Consider the following 15,442-nt stretch of genomic DNA (forward strand, 5'->3'; position numbering starts at 1 on the left):
GTTTTCCTGGTTGACTATGGACCCAGCTGCGTTGAGATTACAAAAAATCCTCCCATGTAGTTCTGAGCTAATTCCTCACCGTTCTCATGATCATTGAATCTCCATGAGGTGAAATCTTGCATGGAGCACCAGACCGAGGGATACTGACGGTTAGTCTTCCATTTGCGAATAATCGCACCAACTGTTGTCGCCTTCTCACCAAGCTGCTTGGCGATGGTTTTGTAGCTCATTCCAGCCTCGTGTAGGTCTACAGTCTTGTCCCTGACATCCTTGGACAGCTCTTTGGTCTTAGCCATGGTGGAAAGTTTGGAATCTGATTGATTTGATTGCTTCTGTGGACAGGTGTCTTTAATACAGGTAACAAACTGAGATTAGGAGCGCTCCCTTTAAGAGTGAGTGCTTCTAATCTCAGTTTGTTACCTGTATAAGAAACACCTGGGTGCCAGAAATCTTGCTGAGTGATAGGGCATCAAATAGTTTTTTTCACTCATTAAAATGCAAACCAATTTATAACTTTTTAAATGTGTTTTTCAAATAAGCCTACCATTAAATTTATAGATTTATCTTTGACTTATTATAGATTATCTTTGCCAATGGGCAAACGTACAAAATCAGCAAGGGATCAAGTAATTTTTCCCTCACTGTTTAAGATGCTTCAGAAATTTCTATTATCAGTACATTTCGTTAATTCTTAATATTGAAAATAACAGATCTTTTACAGAATATTAACATTTACAAAACATAACCATCTGTTTCTTTTCTTGACTGATAATTTAAGATAATTTCATATTTATAATTCCATTTTAGGATAGGCCTATACGTCATCTTATAGTTAATATTTTTATACTTAATTTTTGCGATAAAAATTAAAATTGATTATTTGTGAGTTTGAGACGTTTGAACATGCATTGATTGTGACAACATACAAGAAATGGTTGAGTGTAACATTTGTGTGTCGAAGTGCAGTTTCAAAATGTGACCCTGGACCACAAAACCAGTCTTAAGTCGCTGGGGTATATTTGTAGCAATAGCCAAAAATACATTGTATGGGTCAAAATTATTGATTTTTCTTTTATGCCAAAAATCATTAGGAAATTGAGTAAAGATCATGTTCCATGAAGATTTTTTGCAAAATTCCTACTATAAATATATCAAAATGTAATTTTTGATTAGTAATATGCATTGTTAAGAACTTAATTTGGAGAACTTTAAAGGTGATTTTCTCAGTATTTTGATTTTTTTTTGCACCCTCAGATTCCAGATCTTTAAAAGATGTATCTCGGCCAAATATTGTCCTATCCTAACAATCCATATATCAATAGCTTATTTATTGAATTTTCATATGATGCATACATCTCAGTTTTGTCAAATTTAACCTTATGACTGGTTTTGTGGTCCAGGGTCACAAATTATGTCAGTATTGGAATTGCTTGAAAAAATTGTTGAATTCATAAAATATTGTTTAATTTATTCAATTAGAGCTAGTGCACAAGCATAAACACCTAGAAAAAATACATTATGGTTTATGACATTGTATCCTGATACTTTCTACTTGTCAGATTCATGTCCATAAACTATTCAGTCAATGTGATGAACTACACCTGTGTGATATTGAGGGGAAATCACTTCATAAATCCACTGAAGTTATTATAAAGCCTCAGAAAGGTCTAGAATTATTCATTTGCTGATTTCACCTAAGCTCAAGTGTCTAAATGCTTTTAGAGCCAATATATTAATAATGGGTTTTAATGTTTCACATGTGCCCATAGCCCTTTAAGAAACTCCATGTTGTCCCAGCATGCCATACGTCAACAGACTGGCTGTGGTACAAAATCTAGTGAGCTCCCTACCTAGACAGCATAACACATATCACAGACGTGTTCCTAACCCGCATTTTTGAGCATTATAAATGCATGCAGAGTGTTTTAAAGAATCAAATACGCATTTTGAGTCAATTCGGTTGACTATGCCATCTAGACATGCAGTCTACATAGGCAGCGTGTTAGCTTTTGCGACACCTCCATTGACAGCGGATGGTGGTGTTACGTAAACTCCATGGCAAAAGTGTTTGTGTCAGTTCTGCATGAGTCTGCTCTATTCCAGGTGTTCTCCTCAGGATGACAGCACACTCTTCCCATGTATCCAAGAGAGAAACGACACCGGACCAGCAGTGTTTATTACCAATAAACTCTGTCATCTAAATCCACGACAACACTCAAGGTAAGAGACATATTGGACGTTTAAAAGAATGAAGTTTTTTGGCATAAGTCGATATTTTTTTTAACCTACTGTCCTCCAACATTAAGTTCGCTTCATTAAAGCCCGTCACGCTGTGAAGTAATTAAGAGGGCGTTTAGACAAGAAGTCTAATTCATCGTTTAGTTTCGCTATTCGCAGTGACAGCTCATCTACCTACATCACATTCCGACGCGACGCATCAAAACTAGAACGCTCTCGAGTCCCATTATAATCGCAGAGTTTGTCCGAAGGTTTTTGCGCTAGCTGTAGATCATAAAGGGAGCGTTCGAGTTTGTCGCGTCGCGTCGCTCGCAGTGTAGGTGATGATTTGTTTGTCTAATCTTTTGTTTGTTAGTAACGCAATCACGGGTTGTAGTCTTTACACGGGTTGTTCCCTGGCGAAAACACTCGAACTGACATGTTTGCTTTACTTCACCTTGTCTGACTTCTATTCGAGTAGACAAGTCAAATATTTCAAATAAGTGAAGTTTGGAAAATGGTTATTACATTGGTATTTGTCCGTTGGTTCTTGCATTTTATTGGATTTTAAAAGGCTGATTTGTCTATTGAAGTTAAAGAGTTTTTATTCTTGTAAAATGTTTACTTGAAATACATTTGTATAACTGAGGCTATGTATTAATGAGCATTTTAAATGTTTTGAGTGATATACACTACCAGTCAAAAGTTTTTTTTAACTAGAAGTGTCTCCTGCTCACTAAGCCTGTATTTATTTGATCCAAAATACATAATATTGTGAAATATATTTACTTTTTCAAATAACTGCTTTCTATTTGAATATATTTTAAAATGAAATTTATTCTTGTGATCAAAGCTACATTTTCAGCATCACTACTCCAGTCTTTACACATGATCTTTCAGAAATCATTCTAATATGCTGATTTGTTGTACAAGAAACAATTTTATTGTTATTATTATCAATATTTAAAACAGTTGAGCTTGGAGTCAGTAATTTTGTTTGTGGGGGGAAAGAAATGATAGAAATGAATAATTTTGCTTTAAAGTGATCAGAAGTGATGCTAAAGACATTTATAATGTTACAAAAGATTTCTGTTTAAAATAAATCCTGTTGATCTGAACTTTCTATTCATTGAAGAAACCTGGAAAACTTCTACTCAGCTGTTTTCAACATAATAATAATAGTTTTTTGAGCAGCAAATCCGAATATTAGAGTGATTTCTGAAAGATCATGTGGCACTGAAGTAATGATGCTAATAATTTAGCTTCGAAATTACAGGAATAAATTACATTTTTAAATATTTTCTAATAGAAAGCAGTTATTTTAAATAGTAAAAATATTTTTAGTTTTTAGTAATTAATAGTTTTTGCTGTACTTTGGATCAGAAGAATGCAGGCTTGGTGAGCAGAAGAGACTTCTTTATAAAAGCATTAAAATATTACTGTTCAAAAACTTTTGACTGGTAGTGTATTTATGTAAAATGTATCTATGAACAACTATTATTTTAGTGCACTAATATTTGCTGTAATACACTATTCATGTTTCACAACATTATATTACTGAACTGTGGGAAGTGACAATACTAGTTAAATCTTCTGTTTTTGTCTATAAAAAGTGATACTGCTGTTTATTTACCTGACTAAGGTGCTCTTAAAAATAAAGGTGCTTTAAAAGGTTCTTCGCAGTGATGCCATAGAAGAACCATTTTTGGTTTCACAAAGATCCATTCAGTCAAAGGTTCTTTAAAGAACCATCTCTTTCTTACCTTTTTCTAATCTGAAGAACCTTTTACCACAAAGGACCTTTTGTGAAACACAAAGCTCCTTCAGATGTTAAAGGTTCTTTATGGAACCATTTAAACAAAAAAGCTTCTTCTATGGCATCGTGAAGCACCTTTATTTTTAAGAGTGTTGAGATTACATCATAGTTTTCATATCTTTCAACAGCTATCTACAGTTGTTTTAATCAAGTGAATTCTTTTTTGGATTTGCTCATTTATTTACAAAATGTTTCACCTAAAGTTTTTTAAATTGACCTCAGATGTCTTTGACATGTCAATTGTCATTACCTTTTTGAAGGTGATGAAGCGCAGAATTTTTTCTGACATCAGAATATACAGTTGAGGCCAAAAGTTTACATACATCTTGCAGAATCTGCAAAATGTTAATTATTTTACCAAAATAAGAGGGATCGTACAATCATACAGTCATTGTTGGAAAGGGTTCAAATACACAAAAAACCGCTGAAAAACCAAAGAATTTGTGGGACCTGAAGGATTTTTCTGAAGAACAGCAGGCAGTGTAAATGTTGAGGACAAACAAGGATCTCATGAACAACTATCACTAAACAAAAACAGCTGTGGATCATTTAGGTAACACAGTATTAAGAATCAAGTGTATGTAAACTTTTGAACAGGGTCATTTTTATGAATTCAACTATTATTTTCTCTTGTGGACTATATGTAAACATCTTTTATGCGAAATAACTTAATTCAGGTCAGTACTAAATAAAAAACAACATGCATTTTCTAAGAATTCTCTTATTTTTCACATGTCTGAAACTGATAGGTAAGCTTTTTTGTTTGTATTATTTCTTGTTTTTTGAATTATCACTTTCATTGGTTGGTTTGATCAGCCAGATTTATGACCATTATTATCCAGAACCTCCTTTCATATGGTTGCCATGTTTGAGGAGCAAGCGTATGTTCTGTTGTCCTATTTTCTGATCCAATTATAGGATTTCTGAATGATGTTGGGTTATGTAGACTGATGTTCAATGCGGCTTAATTCACATCCCTTTTGACTGCCCTTTTAAAGTGGCTGAAATCTAAAATAATGACTATGTGTTCATGTTGAATTGTTTAGTTTGTACGTTTCACCGGTTTTGTTTGACCTAAATGTCCTCACAAGCTGCAAGCTGAAAAATCTACACTTACAAGGCAATGTTCTCAAAAACATTTTCCTCTAACCATCCAAAACAGTCAGCTAAAGGTGAAATGTTTTGACTAAACCGACAAGGTAAAATATAACCTACGGTCTAAATGCTACTATCAAGAGAGGATATAAATAGCACACAGGTCTGCTGAATATAAAGTGACAGTAATTATGGTATTACGTAGATGGAAAGGCTGAAGCTGAAGGAAAAGAAACAAGCAGTGTGAATAACATTTAGAAAGGGTTTTATTTCCTCTTTAGGGCTTCAGGGTCCATTATATTTATTACGGCCCTCAAGTGCATTACCTTCCGTGTAAATGGTTAGATTGGTATATAGGAAGCAATGTTTCTTGGCTTTAAAATGCTTAGAAAGTGGAAATAACGGCAGGTGTTTTACTGCAAAGTGTTTTTAGATTATATTCCTCACTTAGTTTAACAGGTTTATATGAGACCTTCATTAGATATATTTTCTCAAATAATGACTTAAATATTGGTTACAGATCTGTAAAAGTATAAAAACAGTGTGAAAATCTCAATACCAAATTGTCAAATTAATTATTAGGGATGCACTGAAATTTTTAATTCTGTGCATGTCTAACAAATCGTTCATTTATAAGTGAATTTAGATACAACAATGTAACGCATAGTTAAAAAGTGGATATTCATTTTGAGATTTTCTCAAGATTAACAGTGTTAATAAATTATTACTATTTTCAAAGATCCAATATTGACTGATACAGATATGTCATAATGAAATATCAAACAGCTTCGGGTACAGAAATGGTTTTCTTTTGCGCTCATCCTATTTTCCTTGTCAAATGCGCTTAGTACAGCTCAGTCTCCCACTGAATCAATTCAGCTCATGTTTAACATGAATTATCACCTCTTGGGAAAAAGAAATCCATCAAACATGTATGCATGATTAGGATTTTTCACTGAGCAGATCATCAGTGATATCCCATTACAGACGGCAGCTTATGTGCAGCAAATTGACTTTTAGATTAATGGTCCATAACCCCTTTTACCAAATTTGTACAACATGGAGTATAACAGGGCCGCCTCGTCTCCACTCGTTGCACATCAAATCTAAAAATTTGACATGGAGAATTGGATTTAAAAAGACAAAGTTGTAATGATTACACAACGGCCTCGCTGTATTGATATGCTTTACAAATGGAGATACAGAGTATGTGCTAGTTTATCTTTAGAGCATTGATTCTTTTGCTGATACAAACAAGATATAAAATAATAGCCTCTATTGATTCAATAAAGTCGCTTTGCTGCTGATGTGCCAGAGCTAATAGAAATGTCTTCCAGTGGAACTAAAGGACAAAGTCACTTACAAAATTTGAGCCAAGCAAAGTCTCCAAATTCCTGTGATGCACAAGTATTTTTTGGCTTGATTGCCAAAATACAGGTGCATCTCAATAAATTAGAATGTCGTGGAAAAGTTAATTTATTTCAGTAATTGTGAAACTTTAAACTCACTTTTACATGTTGTTTGAACATTAATGTGTGTTGGCAGTTAGTGTACACAACCACCCTACAATGATAAAAATCCACATAGTGGTATTTTTTTAATCTTTAAAAGTAATATCCCCTTTTTAAAATCAGGTCATTCTCAGATTTTTGTCGTGTGGTGACACACCGACAGAGGCCACTCCCACGATAGTTGATTGACATGAGTGCCTTACCTTAGACCCGCCCTCACCGAGCTGAAACAGTCTGACTCTGATCGCCATTGTGTGACTCAGGTGCAGGGGAAGACAAGAATGTCTCCGATTGAGCGATTGAGGTGTTCTGTTGTTGGATGTAATAATGAACATAGCAGTCGTCATTTTCTCCCGACATCTGAGCCGCTGAAGACGCAGAGGATAATGTTACTTTTGTTTTTAAAAAGGAAAGCGCAGATCCCGATTTACATATGCATCTAATTCATGCAAATTGTTCCTGATGCAGCTTCACCCACAGCAGAAGTGAGTACAAGGTTTTTTTATGCATATTTGCAAACGGCCTTTCTTAATAATGTGCTTGTTGGCAAGTTTCGCGGCTAAAGTAAACATTACGGCTCATAATCCCACATCAGAGAGGGGCAGGGCGAGCAGAGCTCATTTGCATTTAAAGGGACCATGCAATAAAATGAGTTGATTTTTTGCAGAGCTGATTTTGACAAGGTAAAAGGGTGTTTTTTTTTTCACTACTATTGAGAATTTTTAACCAAAGTATGTTATAGACTTTTCATTAAGACCCTAAAGAATCATATGAACTTGTGGAAAATGGGCATCTGATGGGCAATCCTTTAAATAAATTCAATGCACACAGACTGAAGTAGTTTAAGTCTTTGGTTTCTTTAATTGTGATGATTTGGCTCACATTTAACGTTTTACATCAATTCACTCACCATCTCAACAAATTAGAATACTTCATAAGACCAATAATAAAAAAAAATTAGTGAATTGTTGGCCTTCTGGAAAGTATGTTCATTTATTGTATATGTACTCAGTACTTGGTAGGGACTCCTTTTGCTTTTATTACTGCCTCAATTTGTCGTGGCATGGAGGTGATCAGTCAGTTGCACTGCTGAGGTGGTTTGAAAGCCCAGGTTTGTTTGACAGTGGCCTTCAGGGGCCTCATGTATCAACGCTGCGTACGCACAAAAACTTTGCGTATGCCAGATTTCACGCTCACGTTTGGATTTACTAACGATGAAATTAACGTGAGAATGTGCGTTGATCCACGCCAACTCCATGTCTGGCGTACGTGTATTTTTTGTGCGTGTGTTTGTTTTATTTCCCTTGGCGACTCCTAGAGGCAATTATTTTAAATTGCACACTACAAAGTATCGCACCAACACATGTGAAAAACATTGCTATTAATTTATAATTGATAAAATGGGTTAATTGAGACAATATTTTTCTACCAATTATGTGATTTAGAACATATAAAAGCATTTGCAAATGTATACAACCCTTGGTCTATGGCAATGTTGTCCTTATACATCAATGGCCGAATCCGAAGGGAACGTTTAGGGATCACAGTGATTTTCTGACCCACGATGATGACTGGCTTATAAGCCGTTTCAGATTTCCAAGAGCTATCCTCTTGGAGCTCTTTCCTGAGTTGGGTCCAAATTTGGAGACAGCGAGGAGCCACGCATTACCCGTTCCCTTAAAGGTGCTGATAACGCTTGGTTTCCTGGCAAATTGTTCTTTCCAAAGGGAACTGGCAGATCGCTCGGGGGTTAAGCCAGTCGTCTTTGAGCCGTGCAATGCCAGCTGTATGGGACGGGATCATCCGCATGTCTAGCAGGTATATAAGATTTCCATACCATGCAGTTGACCAGCCAAACAAAGCGCAATTTGCAGCGATCACCGGTTTTCCTAATGTAAGCGCAAGCGATCGACTGCACGGACATTGCTATAAAGGCGCCATCTGAAGAACAATTTGGATACGTGAATCTGAAACAGCTAAGTTTTACTTTATTTTATTTTATTGAGCGTAATTATTTAACTGCATATCAGGAGACCGCGGTTATCCATTAAAGACGTGGCTGTTAACCCCCCTCAACAACCCACAAACTGACCAAGAGCGCAGATACAATGATGCCCATTCTCGCACTTGTAGAGCGGGCGATTTGGCAGCTGAAATGCCGGTGGCACCAGAGCCGTGCACAGACCTTTTGAGGGGCATGTGCTGAAACTGAAAAAAGGACATAGGCCTACTATTGTTTATTTCATAAAGAATGTTGCACTTATTCAAACAAGATATTTTACCGTTACAAGACAACGATGTTCATCTGCTTGCGCTCTATGACTCTGACTGATGCGCTGAAACGTAGGCTAAGTCGCCGCTGTTCTCCACCTGCACCTTTACATCGGACCATTTCTTTTTTAATTCGTTCATAGTGCGATGTTCAGAGTCAGACCCCACTGCGTTAACCGCGTCAGCTAAACTCTCCCACTCTATTTTTTTTTTTTTTACAAACTTGCAAATAACAGTTTTTCTCCGGTCTACCGGTGAGGAGCACCTTCAAATCACATTCTGTTAAGTTTCTCTTGCTTGCTTTTTCGTTTGGTTTTGCCAAAGTGGAGTCATTACCATATTAATTTGGGGGAGGAGGCAGGGAGGGGTTTTGCGCTCGTGCATGTGCGCTCAATTTCACGTTAATTCGGATGTACAAAGAGATATGCGTGGAATTCCGCGTACGCAGTGTTTCATACATCTGATTTTTTTACTGCGTACGCACATTTACAGCTTTGTCCGTACGCAATGTTTTAGTATGAATTTAACGCAAGTCTTTGTACATGAGGCCCCAGCTCATCTGCATTTTTTGGTCTCTTGTTTCTCATTTTCCTCTTGACAATTCCTCATAGATTCTCTATGGGGTTCAGGGCTGGTGAGTTTGCTGGCCAGTCAAGCACACCAACTCCATGCTCATTTAACCAATTTTTGGTGCTTTTGGCAGTGTGGGCAAATGCCAAATCCTGCTGGAAAAATGAAATCAGCATCTTTAAAAGGCTGGTCAGCAGAAGGAAGCATGAAGTGCTCTAAAAAGTTTTGATAAATGGGTGCAGTGACTTTGGTTTTCAAAAAACACAGTGGATCATTGCACCCCAATTCATCACAGACTGTGGAAACTAAACACTGGACTTTAAGCAACTAGGGCTATGAGCTTCTCCACCCTACCTCCAGACTCTAGGATCTTGGTTTTCAAATGAAATTTTGGTTTACAAAACATGCTCTCATCTGAAAAGAGGACTTTGGACCACTGGGCAACAGTCCATTTCTTCTTGTCCTTAGCCAAGTTAAGATGACTCTGATGTTGTCTGTGGTTTAGGAGTGGCTTAACAAGAGGAATACGACAACTGTAGCCAAATTTCTTGACACGTCTGTGTGGTGGCTCTTGATGCTTTGAGCCCAGCCTCAGTCCATTCCCTGTGAAGTTCACCCAAATTTTTTTTTTAATCGATTTTGCTCTCAAGGCTGTGGTTCTCTCGGTTGGTTGTGCATCTTTTTCTTTCACACTTTTCCTTTCACTCAACTTTCTGTTAACATGCTTGGATACAGCACTCTGTGAACAGCCAGCTTCTTTGGCAGTGAATGTTTGTGGCTTTCCCTCCTTTTGAAGGGTGTCAGTGATTGTCTTCTGGACAGCTGTCATATCAGCAGTCTTTCCCATGATTATGTAGCCTAGTGAACCAAACTGAGAGACCATTTTGAAGTTTGAGATGATTGTCATGTCACCATATTGTAATTTGTTGAGATTTGTTGAATTGGTGGGTTTTTGTTAAATGTAAGCCAAATCATCACAATTAAAAGAACATAAGACTTAAACTACTTCAGTCTATGTGCATTGAATTTATTTAATACACAGGTTTCACAATTTGAGTTGAATTACTGAAATAAATGAACTTTTCCACGACATTCTAATTTATTGAGATGCACCTGTATATGCTTTCCAATTGAAGGTTCATAAGATGTACCTTTGAGCTATTACAGAGAACTGCTTTATCATTGGTTGATCTATATTCTCTTCATTATTGAAAGTCAAGATTCACTTGAACATTTCATGGCAAATTTACAAAAAGTCTGTGTAGAAAATATGCTTGACAGTTTATGACAACTAGATCAAAAATTTAGCATTTACTGTAACGATTTATACGACGAGCGAATTACTTGATGTTTTGAGGGGTAAGACTATAGCACAGAGAACTATACAATACATATTTAGTAATATTAATGTAAGAAACTGCATTCCAGTAACAGTTCCCCAAATCTGACTCATATGTTAAAGCAGGGGAATAGTGTTTATTGTTTAGGGAAATGGGTGTGCTTTTTGAAAAATGGCGTTATGGTTTTGAAATTTTACTTCAAAAGCCTGGTTATAGTGTTTTCACTGTAAAAACACTAATTTAATAACACTGATATATCTTGAGTAAATCTCAGATAGTTGTAATATTACTACACAAAATGTATTTGTCAGATTTGTTGATAGTCTTCCCATCCTTTCCCATTTAAAAAGTAGGGCCCTATGAAATCTGTTTTAATTTTCCCAGATTTTGCTTTATTTTTTTCAGAATTACGTTTTTTCTGTTTTAATTTTTCTAGACTCTGTTTTAATGGTTAAATTACTCAAAAAGCATTTCTCATTATTTGAAATCATAAAACTTACACAATTTAACAGCAATTTATTAAAGGTTTAAGAAATTAAATTGTAAAGGTTTTTTTTCTCAAATTACCAATTTACCAAATTTTATGTTTTTCATGGATTCTATTTTAATGGTTTTATTAAATTATAATAATTAAAAGCATGTCTAAATGGTTGATTTTATAAAGTATTAATTTATTATTATTTCTTTTTTTTTCATTTGTTTTTAAGAAATACTGTTTTGTTTGTTTACATTTTTCTGATAGATAAAATTTTCTGGTAAATATTCCTTAAAAAATATAATGAATAATAACAGTTCTGTACATGGACATGACATACCCTGAGTCTTAAACACCATGGTTTCCTCCTTCTTATATAAATCTGATGTTTGCAAAAGACCACTGAAAAAGAGGCCAATTCCAACATAACACCGACTATGACGTAATAGTCGCGATCATTGATAGTTACTCCCACAATGTTTGCATAGCCCAATCATCAGAAGTTCTGCAGCTAGGCTATTGTTAAAATACAAAGCGAGGACAATAGCGAAAATGGCAGATCACGGGAATAAATGTTATGTTCCAGGTTGTGCAGGAGATGTTATGTGCAGGGATGGTTGGTGTCTGTACTCAGAAAGGCAAGGAAAACAAATAAGGCGTTCTAATAAAATAAGGTGAGCCACTAAAGGGACATTGTAGTACATAAAATTTCACTTACTACATAAATAGAGTAAGGAAAGATGACTGCATTGACTGATTTACAGATCCTGAGCATCACTAACAAGCATCTAAACTTGTCAAATGTGCTAACTTCTGCATGTAGTATAACATTACATACGCACCTGCTATTGCAAATCTCAAAAATGAAAGTAAAAAGCTATTGTGCATTCAAAACGGCAGTTTCAATGCCCCACATATTAATAGCAGCTCAAGCTCCGTAATTAAATATATATTTTCCTCCATGTGTTTCCTTCCTACTGTGCTGCTAAATGAGCTGCTCTGTGAAACAGCCAATCAGAGCAGAGCTCATCATTATTATTCATGAACCTTCCAAATAAGGTAGTAACAGACCATTTCATTCTAGGGACAAGTCCTAGGGGTGTAAATGGACCCGTTTCTGGAGAATTTTTGCCTTTTCCTATGCCATATACTTTCTATGTAGATATCAGAGAACAATTTAAAATATTGTATCAATGCATTCTATGGCATCTTTAAGTAATATATTTCTGTCACAGTTTTTTCACGTTAAACCGAACCTTTATTTTGACGAGTTGCTGTGAAGACCTTTCATTTTCCGTTTGTATATGATAGGACGATAGTTTTGAACATGAAGCGACTCAGAGCAGTTCTAGAGATTATGCAAAAAAAAGAGCCCTAAGAAAGTTTACTTGTGCACAAAAAAATATAAACCGCCCAGAGAAACCGGCTCTTCTTGTTCCGCTTTAAATATTTGAATCATCTCCCTCCTCATGCATATTTAAGGGTTCGTTTCCAAACAGTGCTTTGAATTATTACGTGTACCAAAATGTGTAACAAATGTCAGCTGACTAATCAGCGATGACTAATTGTTGTTTTCCCTTGACGGCAATGTACTGAAAGCTGTTCTTGGAGGCCTATAGAGATGCCGTATCTCACTGGTGACACTGTATGGAACAAATGTGTCATTTTTATTAAGATAATTTAGGGTGAGATTGGGGTGAGTTAGAGACTCACATGTCCCTTCTTTTTATCCCAGAAGCTGCCCAAGGCAAGACATTGTTCAGGATGCATCAAAAGTACTTTGGTTACAGTATTTCTATTCCAATGAAGACACACTGGAATGTTCTTCATTACCTTGAGGACATGTGTCCCTGAGATTTCCAGCTCGTGCGTATGCTTGATGGGGAAGAGACGTTTCATGTGGCCAGAGTCACAGCTGTGAAATTTACTGGTGTGTTTGAGGAGACGACGGGGGGGGGTAAGAGTGGCCACCGAAACCAGATTCAGCTGTTTGCGGGTTTGCAGCTGTGGTGGACGTGAAGGGGTCTATTATCGCTGCTAAAATGTTTATGCTAAAAGGACGTTAAAGCCTGTTCATGAGCCACTTTAAAATCTTCCAGGCCAGACCTCAGGCTTCCCCCAAAGCTTGTGGAGCACATGGTCTTCGGAATCACAGATGGCAACACCCAGCGTGTGAGAACACAAGATTGAGCCTCTGTTGTTTGTGCTGGTCGTTACTACACAGCTGGAAACCCAGTCGAACCATTGTTGATTTTTCTCTCAGAATGCTGAAAGCGTCTAAAGGAGTCGATTCTTTCATTGTAATCTTAACAAGATTTGTCATACGAGTGTATGAGGAAAAAAAACATCCCTTGCGCTTTCCTGGGCACTTTGCCCTGCGTCTTTCATGCCTTTGAAGACAGACTCTTTAACAACTAACAAGAGTTTGACTTCCTGTGTTCTGTTAGTTCAGTGGCAACAAACTGTCATCTGAGAGTCTGAACTAACACCGGCAAACGAATTAACATGCTGTGTACATCCAGAATCTCTTTACTCTTTCTTTGGATGTTTTGAAAGGTCTTTCTTAGACTATAGGGTATAGCTGCACATAACCATTTATGTTCAACTTGAGAGCAACTTTAAATCAAACTAACTTGAATTTTGTGGAAATAAGGTTTCTTAAAGGGAAGGTCCATGCAAAAATTTAAATTCTGTAATCATTTGCTCACCCTCATGTTGTTTCAAATCTGTGTAACTTAAGTTTGCAGAATATAAAAGAAGATATTTTGAAGATTGTTGGTAACTAAACCGCTTTGGTTATCATTGACTGTATGAACAAAAAAATACTGACGAATTTCTCAAATTATCTTTTATGTTTCTCAGAAAAAGAAAGGCATACAGGTTTGAAACATGATTACATAATTGTCATTTATTAGATTTTTTTTATTTTTACATTTTTACAATTACCCCTTTATTAAGCTTGTTTTCACCACTGATAAACGTTTTACCTCACCATTCTGACTTTTTCTCGCAATTGCAAATTTACATCTCGCAATTCTGACTTTTTTTCTCAATTTTGATATACACTAAACCCGCTGTTGTGAGAAGTCAGAATTGCAAGAAATAAAGTCAGAGCTTTGAGAGAGAAACTCACAATTCTGACTTTTTTTTCTCAGAATTGTGAATTTATATCTTGAAATTGTGATTTTTTTTTTCTCAGAATTGCTACACTCTTAAAAATAAAGGTGCTTCACGATGCCATAGAAGAACCTTTTTTGTCTAAATGGTTCTATGAAGAACCTTTAACATCTGAAGAACCTTTCCGTTTTCCAAAAGGGTCTTTGTGGCAAAAGAAAGTTCTTCAGATTATAAAAAGGTAAGAAAGAGATGGTTCTTTAAAGAACCTTTGACTGAATGGTTCTTTGTGAAACCAAAGAACCATTTCTATCTACCTTTTAAAGCACCTTTATTTTTAGGAGTGTAGTTTATATCACATAATTGCAAGTTATAAAGTCAGAATTGTGAGAAATAAAGTTGCAATTTTGAGAAAAAGTCTGAACTGACTTTTCTTTTCTCAAAATTCCAAGTTTATATCTCCAAAGTGTGACTTTTTTTTCTCAGAATTGTGAATTTATATCTTGAAATTGTGATTTTTTTTTTCCTCAGAATTGCTATACTCTTAAAAATAAAGGTGCTTCACGATGCCATAGAAGAACCTTTTTTGTCTAAATGGTTCTATAAAGAACCTTTAATATCTGAAGAACCTTTCTGTTTCACAAGAGGGTCTTTGTGGCAAAAGAAAGTTCTTCAGATTATAAAAAGGTAAGAAAGAGATGGTTCTTTAAAGAACCTTTGACTGAATGGTTCTTTGTGAAACCAAAGAACCATTTCTATCTACCTTTTAAAGCACCTTTATTTTTAGGAGTGTAGTTTATATCATAATTGCAAGTTATAAAGTCAGAATTGTGAGAAATAAAGTTGCAATTTTGAGAAAAAGTCTGAACTGACTTTTCTTTTCTCAAAATTCCAAGTTTATATCTCCAAAGTGTGACTTTTTTTTCTCAGAATTGTCAGTTTATATCTTGAAATTGTGATTTTTTTTCTCAGAATTGTCAATTTATATCTCCAAATTGCGAGTTTACAAACCAGTTGCGAGTTATAAAGTCAG

The 15,442-nt window shown here is 35.8% G+C and overlaps 1 protein-coding gene across 2 annotated transcripts in view; it reads left to right on the forward strand.

Moving 5' to 3' along the window:
- Nucleotides 1–2,052: 2,052 nt before the first annotated feature.
- The window catches only part of bahd1 (bromo adjacent homology domain containing 1), a 49,271-nt gene continuing 35,881 nt past the window's right edge, over nucleotides 2,053–15,442 (forward strand). For both annotated transcript variants that reach the window (XM_073826775.1, XM_073826777.1), the window contains exon 1: nucleotides 2,053–2,220. The gene's annotated coding sequence lies outside the window, so the exon portion shown is untranslated. The remainder of the gene's footprint in view (nucleotides 2,221–15,442) is intronic.

Source organism: Garra rufa, chromosome 21, assembly GCF_049309525.1.
Source record: "Garra rufa chromosome 21, GarRuf1.0, whole genome shotgun sequence".
Taxonomy (NCBI): Eukaryota; Metazoa; Chordata; class Actinopteri; order Cypriniformes; family Cyprinidae; genus Garra; species Garra rufa.